The following is a 15,037-nucleotide window of genomic DNA, read 5'->3' on the forward strand; positions in this document are numbered from 1 at the left end:
ATCGACAGCTACATCCTCACACAGCACACAATAACTTGCCTGTTCTCAGAACGTCACTGCATAGAGATTATTAAAACTTAAAAACTTTCCGCTGCATTGCAAAGTTTTGGTAAACACCGCACAAGAAGTACAGACGATAGTTCAGTTCAATTCCTCCACTGTCGACTGCACTGGGGAAGAACACCATAAATAACTGACAACCTGGCTATTGTCAAGTCCCGCTGCAGCTCCTTCCGCCCTAAACAGAATCTTTGCTTTCTCAGCTGCAATTTCAGCGCAAATCTAGCAGAACAGCGTTCGGCTGCATGAATCAGCAGAATACAAACCGTGCGGCTGCACAAGCATCTCTTTTACAGTAGAATTAAATATTCCTGTGTGCATAACCCTAAGTGAACACAACTGCAGTTACATGGCAAAAGGGCAGAGAAATAAGGGCCTTCCAGACAGTTAGTGGCACGACAGGTTTGTCTCCTTTGGCTAAGTATGTCGCAGGAAAGCACAAATCAACAGAAATAACCAGGCTTATTTTAAAAAGGCAACAAAAAGACCACAAAACCGAGGGCACTCACTGAAGGGAAAGGCAAAAACAAAAGCACTGTATTGCTATCTAGTGTGCTGTTACACTGTTTTGTTAGCTAATGTGCTACTACACTGTATTGCCAGTTAGCATGCTGTTACACTGTACTGCTAGCTAGCGTGCTGTCACACTATTACCAGCTAACACTACTACACTGTATTGCCAGCTAACATGTTGCTACACACTATTGCTAGCTAACATGTTGCTACACTGTATTGCTAGCTAACATGCTGCTACGCTGTGTTGCCAGGTAACGTGCTGCTACACTGTGTTGCTAGCTAACGTGCTGCTACACTGTATTGCTAGCTAACGTGCTGTTACATTGTGTTGCTAGCTAACGTGCTGCTACACTGTATTGCTAGCTAACGTGCTGCTACACTGTGTTGCTAGCTAACGTGCTGCTACACTGTGTTGCTAGCTAACGTGCTGCTACACTGTGTTGCTAGCTAACGTGCTGCTACACTGTATTGCTAGCTAACGTGCTGTTACATTGTGTTGCTAGCTAACGTGCTGCTACACTGTATTGCTAGCTAACGTGCTGCTACACTGTGTTGCTAGCTAACGTGCTGCTACACTGTGTTGCTAGCTAACGTGCTGCTACACTGTGTTGCTAGCTAACGTGCTGCTACACTGTATTGCTAGCTAACGTTCTGCTACACTGTGTTGCTAGCTAACGTGCTGCTACACTGTATTGCTAGCTAACGTGCTGCTGCACTGTGTTGCTAGCTAACGTGCTGCTACACTGTATTGCTAGCTAACGTGCTGCTACACTGTGTTGCTAGCTACTGTGCTGTTACTTAGATGCTAGCACCTTTCTGTAGCCCAGCTGGGTATTTTTTTTACCCCTGAAAAGTGTTCAGATCAGTTGTTGCCAAATGGGCATGAATAATTATGATATTTACACAGAGCATCTTACCACGGCCACAGAATTTTGGCTTACACCCCCAATAATTTTGTCAGCCTGACCAAGTGTAGTAAACATATAATTTTGACTTTGATGTTTACCTCCTATATAGCTCAGTTCTTTACATTACCATCACCAAAACCGCCGGGGATTCCTGACAGATTACAAAATGACGAGTTGGGAGCAGATGGATGACGAACATTAAAAATTCAGCTTTAAATATTTACCCCAATTGTTCACACCAGTATCAGCACATGCCAGGTATAGGCTGTCTCTGCAAATGGCTTCCAGACACTGTTTTAATGCATTTTGAATGTTATACTTTTCTAAAAGACCAGGCAATTAATTAAAAAAAAATGTGAATAATATATGCAGTCTCTCACCTCTTAATATATGGGTAAAATACAAGACAAAAAAACAGCCAGTTTTTTAGCCAACATATTTAGAGGACATCAGGCCAAAGTGTATGTTAATGACCTGGAACCCAGTCTTCTCCTGTGCCACACCAGCAATTCATCTACTACTGTTCAACATGGGCAGCGAAGGCCAGTCCTGGGGGGCTGAGAGGGGCGCTGAGAAGGTGACCTGGGTATCGATGTTCCTCACTTTGGAGTCAGAGCCATTGTTTCCTAACAAAGTCACCCCTCAGGGGTCCCGCTACAGACCTAATTGGTAAAGTGACACCCTCTGTCAGCATGACCCTCAAGGACAGCGCCCCCCCTCCGTTACCAAAGAAGCTGCTCAGAATTTAAACAAAGGTGCCCAACGTCACATGCATGCTTTTTGAAAAAACATTAATTTGCTCCAGGGGGATCCCACATTCACGTATCTTTCGAAATACACATGGAAGGCCTGCTTGTCATTAAAGGAAAACAAATGATTGTTATAGAACTTCAGTATAATAGCTATCTATGAGAAAATACTTGGGTTCAAAGGCAAGTTATTCAATTGATTACATTTCCAGTTATATTGTACTTGGGAGGTGACAGAATCTAGTGGTGTTTTCCCTGAAAAATAAAATGTAGGGAATGTGTGGAATGTTGGAAATAAAACGTTTTTCAGCCACCATCAGACTGGTGAGCATCCAAGACATGATCTGGGTGGTAAATTACAGAGACTGATGGCCTGAAAGAAGGAGGAGAGCAAGAACAGAAGAGGCAGATTCTTACTGTACTTTAGGGTGTCAAATGAAAGCAGTGGTCCTGCATTGTTTGGGCATACAGGGGCAATTTGGTAAAAATATCTGGGTGTTTGCTGGATGGATATTGGATTACACACAGAAAACGATGCAGAGTTATGGGGTGCAGCCTACTGTACAGCCAGATATTTCCTGCAGCTCCTTGACAAAACAGATCTGAAAAGTTTCTAATGTTAGTTAATGCTGTCAGCGCAGAAATATAGTATTAACATCACAAACTAGCAAAGAGAGGGAAAAAAAATAGATGTATCAGGATTGCAAAATATCTAAAGGTTCATAGTTAAAAACTTGGGACTGACAATGACAGTGTAACTATAAACCATCAGCAATAGTCAGCATTAGATCGCTAGAACAATGAATAGTCGAACAATAAACACTGAACAATAAATACTGCATTAAAAATCCACAACAGTACACAACAATGACTCAGTGCAATAATGGAAGGCATGGACAGTGTTGATCTTGTTGTTCAGCGAGCACGTATTACATCACAGCACAGTCATGCATGCAAACTGGAATTTGATAATGATTGTATGTATATGCATTGTATGTATTTTATTACATTTGTAAATTGTATGGTAAGAGGGGAATAGGGTAATACAGATGTCCCTGTGCCAGACATTGTCTGTTCATTCAGAGGTGCCTAAAACCCGACTGTTTTGTGTGTCAGGCCCAGACACCCTGAGATCTTGTCACCTGATCCATGCTGTATCTCTTCCCTACACCCAGTGCCCTGCTAATTTCCCAGTGTTTTCCGCTTGTGATGAAGCTGAATCAGTTGCCCCCCCTTCCGTTTGCCATAAATAAATTCCCTATTCTGATTCAAAGTATCTTTATTGATAAAAGTTATGCTCCCAATTGGAGCAAGTCTTACATATATATACGTAATGCCATGTGCAGTCCATGTGTGAACAACATCACTCCTTGGCCAGCAATGCACAGGGTTCTCTGTGATGTCATCTAACAAAGGAGCTTCACACACTCACCCGCTTAAATGCGGTTCTGCGGCCTCTGCGGTGTAGGAGCATGGGCAGAGAACATGCTGTCCATGCAGCACAATCAATATGCAACACTTCCATCACAGATCATCCTCACATATTACTGCACACATTTATGATCAAGCCATTACAGTCACCAGTTCCAGCACTTTGTCAGATATTAAACGCTGAGACTTTTCTATTGATTGTCCATATGCACAATCTGCTAATTACGTCATCAATTTAAGACACTGCAAAGCTCAAAATTAATTTTTGTTGGAGGGACCAGGAAGAAATGAGACGGTTCCAGTTTAGCGCCTTTGAGATGTATAACCATACGCCTTCACTGTTTTACGTCATCATTTACTCTGTACTTTATTGTTTTAAATATGACACATTCAATTGAAACTGGGCAGCGTATTGATATTCTGAAGTCAGCGGCATGGAGGAAGTGAATGCTGCACCTTGCTAGTTAAAACCCAGAACAGGCCCATTTTATACATCCAATATATACATGCAAATATATTCACCTGACTTCCAACTACTTATCGCAGGCAGCACAGGGAATAAGGCGCCCAGGACGGGATGCCAGTCCATCACAGGGCAATTTAAAAATACCAATTAGTCTAACTCTCGTCTTTGGACTATGAATATCATATTATATTATATTATTTGCTGTATGCTGTTATACAGTAGTATGTTTTTGTACAGTATTAGCAAAAAAAAAAAAAAAAACTAGATAAATCTGGAATAGATCAGTTTTTTCCTTGTGATGTCACCTGTGTGTAGAGCTGGCAGGGTTCAGTATTTACTGACTGAAGTGGTAATGACATTTGGTACCGCCGAATGTGTACAGCAAGCCGTCCCTGGTGACGAAAGATGACTATAATGTTCACTGGCTTTACTGACCAAACGTCAAGGCCAGATCAATCCGTTTATAGTACATAATTCAGTAACTTCAATCGTGTGCTCAGGGACGACGTTTGTGTTCACGCTTTGTAACTTAATGGTGGTTCTCGGAATTTCAATGCCTTGCTGAATGACAGTGTAACTATTGCGATAGTCATTCTGTAGATGCAACAAACTTTTTTGTTCCAACACAATACATTGACACGTGCAGACTGCCCGTAATCCTCATTGTAGACAGTGTTTACATTGGTTATATACATTGGTTATATACATTGGTTATACGCTGCATATATAAATAGATATGTGTGTCCTTGTGGATATGTGTGCAAACCTATAAAATAAATAAATAAATAGAATACCTTTGGTTGCCTGATTACCTAGATAATGTTCATCCATCCGTTGTACGACCATTTAGTTCTGCCCTTTCTTATCTAGATATGCTGCCTAATATATATAGTCCACAACATGCTTCCTCCAGAATATTCCATATTTACATTTTGTTTCTGTACACATTTTAATATTTATAACCCACTTGGTCCTGTATTTAGTATTCTGGTACTTCTTTACATAACCCATTTAATTCTTTGTGAGCGGAAATCATTACGTAGTCACGTTTTTTTTTTTTGTGGTCATGACTAAGGAATCAACAGTCGAAAATGGGGCTCAGGTTCCAGAAAGCCACACGCACGAGTCACAGGCACGAGTCACACGCACGAGTCACAGGGCTCCGGGGCTGCGTCCCGACAGGGAATGCCGTGGTGTCGTCCCCAGGCACAGAGGTGACCGAACTTAAGCTTCAGGAATATCACTGTGGATGTCCCACAAAAGCTCCCTCAAGGGGGCGCTACACATGCCTCCTCACCTGCCCCCCAGCTTTCTCCATGGCAGTCTCTGTGAGTCGCCTTTGTTAAAGCAGATAAGTTTATCACCTCCCTCCCCACAGCCAACCTTCCCCCCACCCCCCCATCTCATTTGACGTTTAATTAGATCCCTTTTCGTGCACGTGCCTTTTTATTCGCCCCCGGGTCAGACACGCCCCACACGACATCTTTCGCCCATGAGCCACTGCTTCACGGCGCAGCTGTTGTGCCGAAACTGCAGCCAGGAAGTAGAGAGTCGACACCGGGCGCGTTTGAAATTAAAGGATGCCAGTAATCCCTTTTATGTATTTTCATCGATTTATACTGCGTTTCTGGGAAATGGGAATCTGGAGCACTTCCACAGCTCTGGGAACATTTGGGAGAACAGATTAATAAGGGCAACGTAATGGTGCCACGTGACCATTTTTTACAGCAATCAAACACTGTCTCTGCCAATGTGTGAGAATGTGCACAGAACATGTCGTTTCCCTAATAATTCGCTGAATAAGGAGGGTGGATCATAGAGGGTAAGGTATGAGTAGAATAGGGTAATACACACCCCCCCCCCCCCAACCTTGGCGAAAGATGATGTCCCGCTCAGGAATAAGGAAACGGCCGAATAACGACGTAGCGGTTGATCAGACACCCGGCTTATGCCGCCGACTGCGGCCGTGGAGGCGGGCTGCCGTTTGAGCCGCGATCCGGCCCCCGCAGAAGCGTCTACGAGCGAATGCTGGGAGGGGGAAAAAAAGAGAGAACAAAAGGACTTCCCAGGGATTGGAGGGGATGAGTTCCTGGGAATGGCTCTGAGCAAATATCTGCTTTTTTTTGTTTGATGTCAGGTTTGCTCAGGAATGGAGAATGTCAATATTTCCACAGCACGCTCCAGCAGGCTGTGGGCCACGGAGAGAGGAGAGCGGCTGCAGAAGGTCGCAGCCCCCGGAGCCCTCCGAAATCTGTTTAAACATAGCGCTGGAGATCAAAGGCCCAACGATCGCAGGCAGCCCCGCCCCCCCAACGGCTCGCCGGGGAGACAGATTAAGAGGCGTGCCACGGACCAGGCCTACAGTGTGACACATGACTTTACGATGCTTAGCACAGGGATCACAGTTTCTGGTTCAGTCTCAGTGCAGTGCGAATGACAGTATCCTTAGTTAACCATGTAGAAAGTTACATTCCACTTTGCTTGTTAATTTTCAAAGCAGGGTCCAAATTTCAGACATTCACAGCACATTAAGTTTGGGACACATTAAGCTACACATTAGCAACCCATAGTTCATGGTACATGAATCAGTTTTAATGTCTAGGGGAAAAAACACAGCTGTAAGACAGTCCGGTAACTGCAGAGATTTCACTTTAAAACCCACATTGCAATTTGTCAGTTATGTACAAGAGATAATATAATGGTTATATCATTACAGCTGTAAAACACCCCTGGGTCTGGATTTCAGGGCTGATCAGAACTGCAATTTCTTTTTTCCCCACTTACTACCACTAAAAAGAGATCACATGGTCCACTCAGTTATAAGCTGTTTATTGATAGCATGTTGAAAGTGCTCCTCGTGGCACAGGCTTGCTGTGTCCCAGGTCCCTCCCAGGTCCCTCAGCTTAGTGGACAGAGAGGAGCATTACACAGTGTCTCAGCAGCCTGGTGCTCGATACCCCTCCCTCCCCCAGAGCCCAGAGAGCGGGTGAGAGTCCAGCCTGTTTATTTGGGTCAGTTTCTGAGTCATCGCTCTGCATGGCCTGCTGACCTCCCATGCTCTCCACTCCACTGACAACAAACATTTTTAAGAGTTTACCAAATAATCCGAAGCGTTAGAACGAAATCAGCATTAAACTGAAGCGAAAATTGAATTTAATTCTTTGTCTGCCAAGCTAATGTGATATAGATAATGGCGAGAGTGCTGGTTTGCATACAAATAATGCTTGTGGATTGTTTTCATTAATTACTTCAACCAACTTCAGGCTCACTAAAGGAAGAAGCATTAGTCTTGGGGCCAGTTGGGACCCACCTATGCACCACGATGCTGTCCTCTTTTATCTGAGGGCTATCTGAGATAGCCAGCTATTCGGAGACAGTTTGTTCCCACAGAAAACAGATGAGAGGATCCTGAACTCCATGGGGATGCAGGGCAGCTAGATGGATGTGTTCAGACATCACTTCCAGCAGGCAGAAATATTTCTGGCGAGTGGAGTGATACAGCGTTGTGGCCGTGAAGTCCTTTTAACAGGGTGGGGTGGGGGGGGGGGGGCAGTTTGTCACGGGGAGGGGAGTGCCAGAAAGAAGCCGTCCCACCAGGCCACAAAATGAAAGACAACCACAGGGAATAAATAAAGAAAAGGACATCTGTAATATTACCCGTGCCCCCAAGCCGAGCCACACGTAACCACCCCCCCCCCCACCGGGGACCGTGACGTCACACACCCGCCTCCCCCTAAGCGCCGAAGACCTCATCACTGCCCCCTGGCTGCCCACGTCCCGCCGATCCGAGAATCCAGAAAAGTCCCATTAAGCGCTAAATGTTAATGACGGATCAGAGCGGCAAAAATAGACCGGGGGAAAAAAATGAGGATGTTAATTTTTAAGACGAAATTACCAGACATTTATGCTTTTAAATGGGTTAACCATGAAAGTAAAACAGATGGCCTCGCTTCACAGATGGCCGTGAGGAGAGACTCCGGGTAGATCCTCGTTACTTGGTGTTGGAAGAGCTTCTCTAAGCCCAACCTGGACAGCATCCACTGTTAACGTCATTAAGCAACACGAGGGGAAATAAAACCTTTAATAAATAAGCAGTTTGATAAATGTCCCAGAACTCAACCCTAAGGGTTGTATTTTGTAATTCTGGGGGCTATGATATAAAAATGAAGCATGGAGAGACCATGTGAGATAATGCAGCGTTTATTCACAGAGACCCTCGGAGATAAGCCAGGTCTTCCCATCCGGAAACAGGCGGGTGCTTTGTGCTCACGCTCGCCCCCCCCCGGGGGCAGAGGGGAGCCAGAGACAGGGTGCGAGCCGCCTCACGACCCTCAAGCGTGACGGCGCACCGAGGAAGGAGCAGGTCACTCGCAGAGCTCTGTGACTGCGACATAACTAACACTCTCTGTGCATATTTAGTGTAATGAATGGATGCTGCCGGTGACAGCTGGATGACCCTCTCGCCATATAATCCGTCACCCTTGTGGAGTTCTTCTCTCCAGAGAATTTACCCATTTCTCACAGCCCTTCCTTACACATTCCAGTGCAGGTCCCAGCCCCTTCTTATCTACTCTGCATTTTTATTTACGTGGCACATGCTTTTATCCAAAGCAGCACACAAAGCAGCCTTAGTCACCTGACCCTGTTTTCCCAAATGGGGAGGGATTGGAGGTTAAGGGCTCCGCCCAGTGAAATCACTCTGCCGACCATGGGATTTGAACCAGCAACCTTCTGATTACAGACTTCCTAACCTACTGAGCCACACACTGCAGAGCTTCTCGGGCTGGCTTTCCCGAACGAGCCACCGGACCCCCGGTCAGGTGCCGTGCTCCCGTTCCAGCCCTCGGCAGCTCACATGGTGCCCAGATTCGTACCAGCGACACGTAAAACCCAAAAAACGGCAGCAGGACGGACACGACGAGAGCCCGGCCCGAAGGCCTCCGCAGTGAAACGTGAGCGGTGCTCCGTATGCCGCTGCCCTCATGATGACTGCTGTGGGAGCCACGTCTGTCCCTCAGTAACTGGGCCAGATGACGCCTCACTGTCAAGTGTCCAGATAATCCATGTCAAGAAGGACACTTTGAGCCGGGACAGGGCTTGTAAACTACCATTTAAAATGAAAAGGACCTGGATTTCACTTAAGCACTGAGCTCCTGTGTGCTGATTGGTCAGTCTCCTATAATCATGCATGTGTCACTAATGTTAATGTGAACCAGCTGGATGAGTCAAGGAAACAAACAAGTCAAAGCACAAGAAGAACTGAAACATTTACATCCAACATCCAAGGACAGGAGCCTTTCAGTTTGAAATTAGTTGTATGAAGTAGCTCAAAATGTCCTTCTGACATGAATTATCTGGTCACCCTAAGCATTTGTGAGCATTTCTGGCTCCACCTTACCCAGATCCAGGCTTCCAGAGGCTTTGAGACGACTGCCTGTCGCCCCCCCCTGCACCCCCACCCCCCCGGATACAGACACACGTTTCATAAGGTGTTTTATGTCCCCCCAGGATGGGGATCCGGCTCCTCTGGATAAGGTGTCAGCTGCAGACCTGGTGCACAGGGCTGGCGGTGCTTCCACAGCATCACCGGGGCTGCCCTGGACCCCCCCATCCTGCCCTGGACCCCCCCCTGTCCTGCCGTGGACCCCCCCATCCTGCCGTGGACCCCCCCAGTCTTGCCGTGGACCCCCCCATCCTGCCGTGGACCCCCCAGTCCTGCCCTGGACCCCCCCATCCTGCCGTGGACCCCCCCATCCTGCCGTGGACCCCCCCCAGTCTTGCCGTGGACCCCCCCATCCTGCCGTGGACCCCCCAGTCCTGCCCTGGACCCCCCCATCCTGCCGTGGACCCCCCCCCATCCTGCCGTGGACCCCCCCAGTCCTGCCGTGGACCCCCCCATCCTGCCGTGGACCCCCCAGTCCTGCCGTGGACCCCCCAGTCTTGCCGTGGACCCCCCCATCCTGCCGTGGACCCCCCAGTCCTGCCCTGGACCCCCCCCATCCTGCCGTGGACCCCCCCATCCTGCCGTGGACCCCCCAGTCCTGCCGTGGACCCCCCCATCCTGCCGTGGACCCCCCCGTCCTGCCGTGGACCCCCCCCCATCCTGCCGTGCTCCTGGCCTCCACCTCAACATGGGACATCAAACAAAAAATAATCACCAGTCTTTATTAACCCATGTGAGCGGCTGAGAGGAGAAGTCACCAGCTATGCAGGACACAGAAGTCCAATGAAACAGCTTCCTTTTCTAGTTACTTGCATGATACGGTAACATTACATAGTACATTATAGCATATTAAACCCTTTGTGTTAAATTATGTTTATTATACTCAGCTTTTTGAATTTTCAGCTCTGTAAACTTAGCTCAGAATGCGAGTGCTGTCCCCAAAAGTACAACAGATTTCCTATCATCCCTGCTCAGCTTTGATGCTGCAAAGTACTTAAGCCCACACACAGACAATGCATTATTGTCTGGTGGTATCATGTTAATAAAAACTCACAGTGCACAACATTGCAGGGGTAGTTCAGTCCTGCTTCTTAGCACAGACCCAACTGCTTAACCAGTCCCACATTCTTAAATGTCTGTCTCTTACCCAAAGGATTGACCTGCAGGACATATTGATGCATGTAGGTTGTTCTGGAGGTTAGAGAACACACCTGCTGCAATCGATAAGTAATTTATACCAAACGTACACATAAATTAGTGACAAGTGTGACACAGACAGGCATTGCCTTGGATGCTAACTCTGTTTTTCACTTCTTACAGATTTTATCAGTTGCTTTCATTAAGCCAGAATCTCTCAGAAGACTTCAAATTGGAATGGATCACAGTGAGGCTGTGTTAACCTAATCCTGAACGTGACGCTCCCTCTAGATGCTCTCAAGGCCGAACCAGGAGCCTCCTCACTCCGTCAGTCCTCTTCTGGGCGGCCGAGCCGACCAATGACGTAAGCAGCCTCTGTAGCAGCCAGGAGCAAAATCTGGATTTGTTTTTCATTCTGCTTTTACATAAATGTTCATAAACAGTGGAGGGCAGGGGTTTCCAAATCCCTCGTGAGCTGGTGTTTATTAAAACTTCTCATTTTGAATTAATTCACCTTAAAATATGATGCATGATTTTTTTAGTGATAATAACGTATGCAGGACTTTATAATTTGAAGAGGTAGACGATATATATATATACCTTTGCCTCAGTATTAATTTGATAAGTGACTCAGGTCAGTTAAGTGTGAAACTTGCATTCAAAAACTGCACAGAATGATTGAAATCGACAGCCTGTATAAACCTCGGCACCCATCCATCTTCTATAACTGCTTATCCATTAACAGGTTGCAGTGAACTTGGAGCCGATCCCAGGACACAAGGCAGGGTACAAGGTAAGGGGTTACCCTGGACAGGAATCACAGGGAAACACAGACGCAGTCACAGGAATACTTGGTTTTCCTTTAAAATGTAGCTGGGTTTTCATATTTAAATCACAGGGGCTACTATGCAAGCAGGCAAGACATTTCATTTAAAAAATGTGTAAAGCTGAATTTGTTATATAAGGTGCTATTATGTGAGGCAATAGCATATGAATTTATAATACTGAGCGCTTCTGCGTGTCTTACTGCAGAACAGGACTGGAGGACTTGCTGTATCATCCTGAGTTATTCTCAGATTGTTATGTGACTAATCTGAGTTTGGGCCGAGTCCTGGGCTTTTGCTGTCCCCTCTGTGCAGAACATTCTCACATCCCACAATAGATTCAACGACAGGTTTTCTTCATTGTGTGCGGTTCCCCTCTGACAAGACCAATATTTACGCTTAAAGCTCTAATGGACTGTGAAGCTGTAAGCAAAGTACTCATACTCCCTTCCTCCGGCGAATCACAAATCACTCTTCTGTATGCCACATAAAAGTAGGCTAAACAATGAAATCTTTTTTTTTTCCTCACGCTATCCAGATAAAACTTTTTAACAAATTTGGCTACAAAGGGTGACTTTTTTGTCGCTGTAGTAAAAGATCACACCCAGCAATCGGTGAGTGATATTTTCTGTGACAGATGTGGTTGGGCCACACCTGCTGCATCTGCAGATGCAGCATAGCACTGGTAGGGGGCGATGTTTACATTAAACGATCACCACTATGCTATTATAATGTCATGTACAGAACTCGAGTTCCTAAATCAGGAACTGCACTTAAAGATAAATCAATAATAATGCAGGTCCCGTTCAGCGGGGAGAGCGGGGAAGTGGGTTTGATAGCATCACCCCCCCCCCCCGCCGCCCTAGGATTGGACAATGAAGCAGCTGAAAATGACCCTGACTGCAACACCTCACCATAGGTCACAATGAGGCCCTCTTAATAATGTCAAGGCTGAGGAAAACGAGCCACAAACCTGTCAAAGCCACATGCTCTGTTATACACGACCCACGATACATGAGTAAACTCCATTCTGACATGGATGCGAGAAGGTAAGGTTCGCCAGTGGATAAGAGGATGTGTCATGCGGGGCTGACCACAGATGGCAAATTCATCCATGCCTTTATCTTCATAGCCGTTTATTCATTACAGGGACACAAACAGCCTGGAGTCCATCCCAGCCAGTCTGACAGGGGAGCCCCTCTATGGGATGTCATGGTAAGGCATGAAATATAAGCAATTTTTGAGACAAAAAAAAATTCAACCAACTGAATGTTACTGGACCGTGGGAGAACATATAACATACAATAAGTCCGCAGACACAGGGCCAGGAACTGAACCCCCAACCCCAAAGGTGCCAGGATGCGATTTAATCCACTGCAGCACCAGGCCAGCCCACGGACTCCAGCCGATTATAAGCTTGTGTTCAGAACGGTCTGCTCTTCTCCAAATGTTGTCGTACTGAGACAGTCTGCGGGTTTTAGTGGCATCTGAAAAGAAATGTGTTGCTAGAAAGAGCAGCTAAAAATAAAGGCTGTATTTTTCATAACAAGGCAGAGTCCTAATTGTACCAGCAGTCAAAGGTAGAGCAACACGGTGTCACCTGCAGTGGCAATTTCCCGTCGTCGAGGGGACAGACATCAAGAACAGACCCTTTTGCTGCCTTATACTTCAAAGCTGGGAATGAAGAGAAATGGGACGAGTGACCATAGAGCAAACCAAGCAATAATAAAGAATCAGCATCTAAAAACGTGTTCAATTAACATTAATCGATTAATAACTGTAAATGATTAATTGTATGTTTACCACTGTTTTATTTGTTTAGACCTAGTAAAATTACTACTAGTAATAATAGTAACAGTAAAAATGTAATCAAAATAAAATGTTATGTTTTGATATTTATTATTGATATATTATTATATATTATTGATATATTATATGTTATTGATGTTTTAAGATTCTTAAAGACTTCAAACTAAATAGCAAGTACTGGTCACGTCCTTTACACCTTAACTTCCAGAGTTAAGGTGAAAGTAAGTTTGTGACGCATGAATAAAAATCTCTGTTAAGACAAACTAAAGATGAAGAGTAAAGATTTAAATAAAGCATTACTGAAGTTACAGCTTTTTAAGTATAAAAATAAGGTGTGAAAGGACAACTAGTGAAATAAATGTGGAATAGCAATTCATTATCATTCTTATTTTTTTTAATTAACACAGTTAAAGGGCAGTCTACCTTGGGTGTCCGCTCTCTCAATGTAATTATGAAAAGCCCTTCCGGATGTCCTAAATGGTGAGTATTTGATACCCTGATGCTGCATCACGTCACTGCGTGCAGTTGTTTTCCCCTGTGGAAAATGCTTCAGCATCCGTGCCAGCGGCCTATAGCAGAGCCTTTCAATGTGCACACGTAACATGCACCTGTCTGCTTGACAGGAAAGCAAACAGGCCACCGAGATGCAGTCTTGCAGGGACGGGAACTGGTCGGAGTACGTGGCTGTGGGGTAGATTTCGCCCCCCCGGCGCTGGGCTCTCACTGCCAGCTGTTCAAATAAGAGCCGAATGCAAACTGCGTCCACCGCTTGTCAGCGTGCTCATCGGTGGGGGGGGGGGCGGGTGCTGTCTGTAGGGTTTGCTTGGAGCTAATCCCAGACAGCACAGGGTACAAGGCAGGGCTACACTCTGGACCGACTGCCAGCCATGTAACGATAATCAAATAAGGTACAAAAACGTTGTTAATCACAGTCTTTGTAAATGCTTATAAATTGCATGGATAAATCTCCAAATCCCCATCGCTGCAAAAAAAAAAAGAGTGCAATTCAGTGCAAACTAGTTTATTGATTCATTTGTTTCTACATCTACAAATCATACAGAAGCCTATCAGCAAAATAAAGTCAGCCATGACGGTGCCATCTATCTAAAATATGTTAATATAAACAATTATTCTGGATCCAGGAGTTGAAATTTGATCTGGAAGGACTTTTTCCGGCTCCTTTGCCACCGCTTTATCCCCCCAGGTAAACCCAGCATCATATGGGAAGAAGTTTCCTTTGTAAAAAACGCAAAATAGGGAGCTGCCTGGTGCAAAGACGCTGGTGTCCCCACATCCCAGGATGCCCTGCTTTTGATGCCGACAGATCCGTCGCACCCCCCTCCGCAGTCTCTGGAGAGACCAGCTGGCTATGTTACATAATGCCTCAGTCCTGATCCACACGTCGGCTGAGCAAGAGCAGGGCTGGTCTCCGTGGGAGGCTTTGCTTTGTATTATTATTATTATCATTATTATTATTATTAGTATTAGTATTTTAAATCTCAAATGCCATCAACACAACCCAGCTGATTCCTGCATCATGATTCTCTGACATGAAACGCCATAGTAAGTTTTTAACTGTTTGAACGTAGGTGCTGCTAGGGTGGACACGAGGAGAGGAATTAAAGGGAAGAAAATATGCAAAATTTAAGTGTGGTGTGATACAGCTGATTTAAAACACCAGCAAAAAAAACGTA

General features: G+C 45.6%; 2 long non-coding RNA genes across 2 annotated transcripts; one reads left to right on the forward strand and one right to left on the reverse strand.

The window, feature by feature from the left end:
• Positions 1-10,706: 10,706 nt before the first annotated feature.
• Positions 10,707-12,794, forward strand: LOC140590987 (uncharacterized). The gene is made up of 3 exons (XR_011991871.1): positions 10,707-11,074; positions 11,456-11,503; positions 12,684-12,794. It is a non-coding gene; the product is annotated as an uncharacterized lncRNA (long non-coding RNA).
• Positions 12,654-14,065, reverse strand: LOC140590988 (uncharacterized). Its single transcript, XR_011991872.1, has 3 exons — positions 13,767-14,065; positions 13,135-13,208; positions 12,654-13,021 (listed from the first exon to the last, which is right to left on the reverse strand). It is a non-coding gene; the product is annotated as an uncharacterized lncRNA (long non-coding RNA).
• Between the last annotated feature and the right edge of the window lie 972 nt (positions 14,066-15,037).

The sequence above is a fragment of the Paramormyrops kingsleyae genome, chromosome 5, assembly GCF_048594095.1.
Source record: "Paramormyrops kingsleyae isolate MSU_618 chromosome 5, PKINGS_0.4, whole genome shotgun sequence".
NCBI classification, from domain to species: Eukaryota; Metazoa; Chordata; class Actinopteri; order Osteoglossiformes; family Mormyridae; genus Paramormyrops; species Paramormyrops kingsleyae.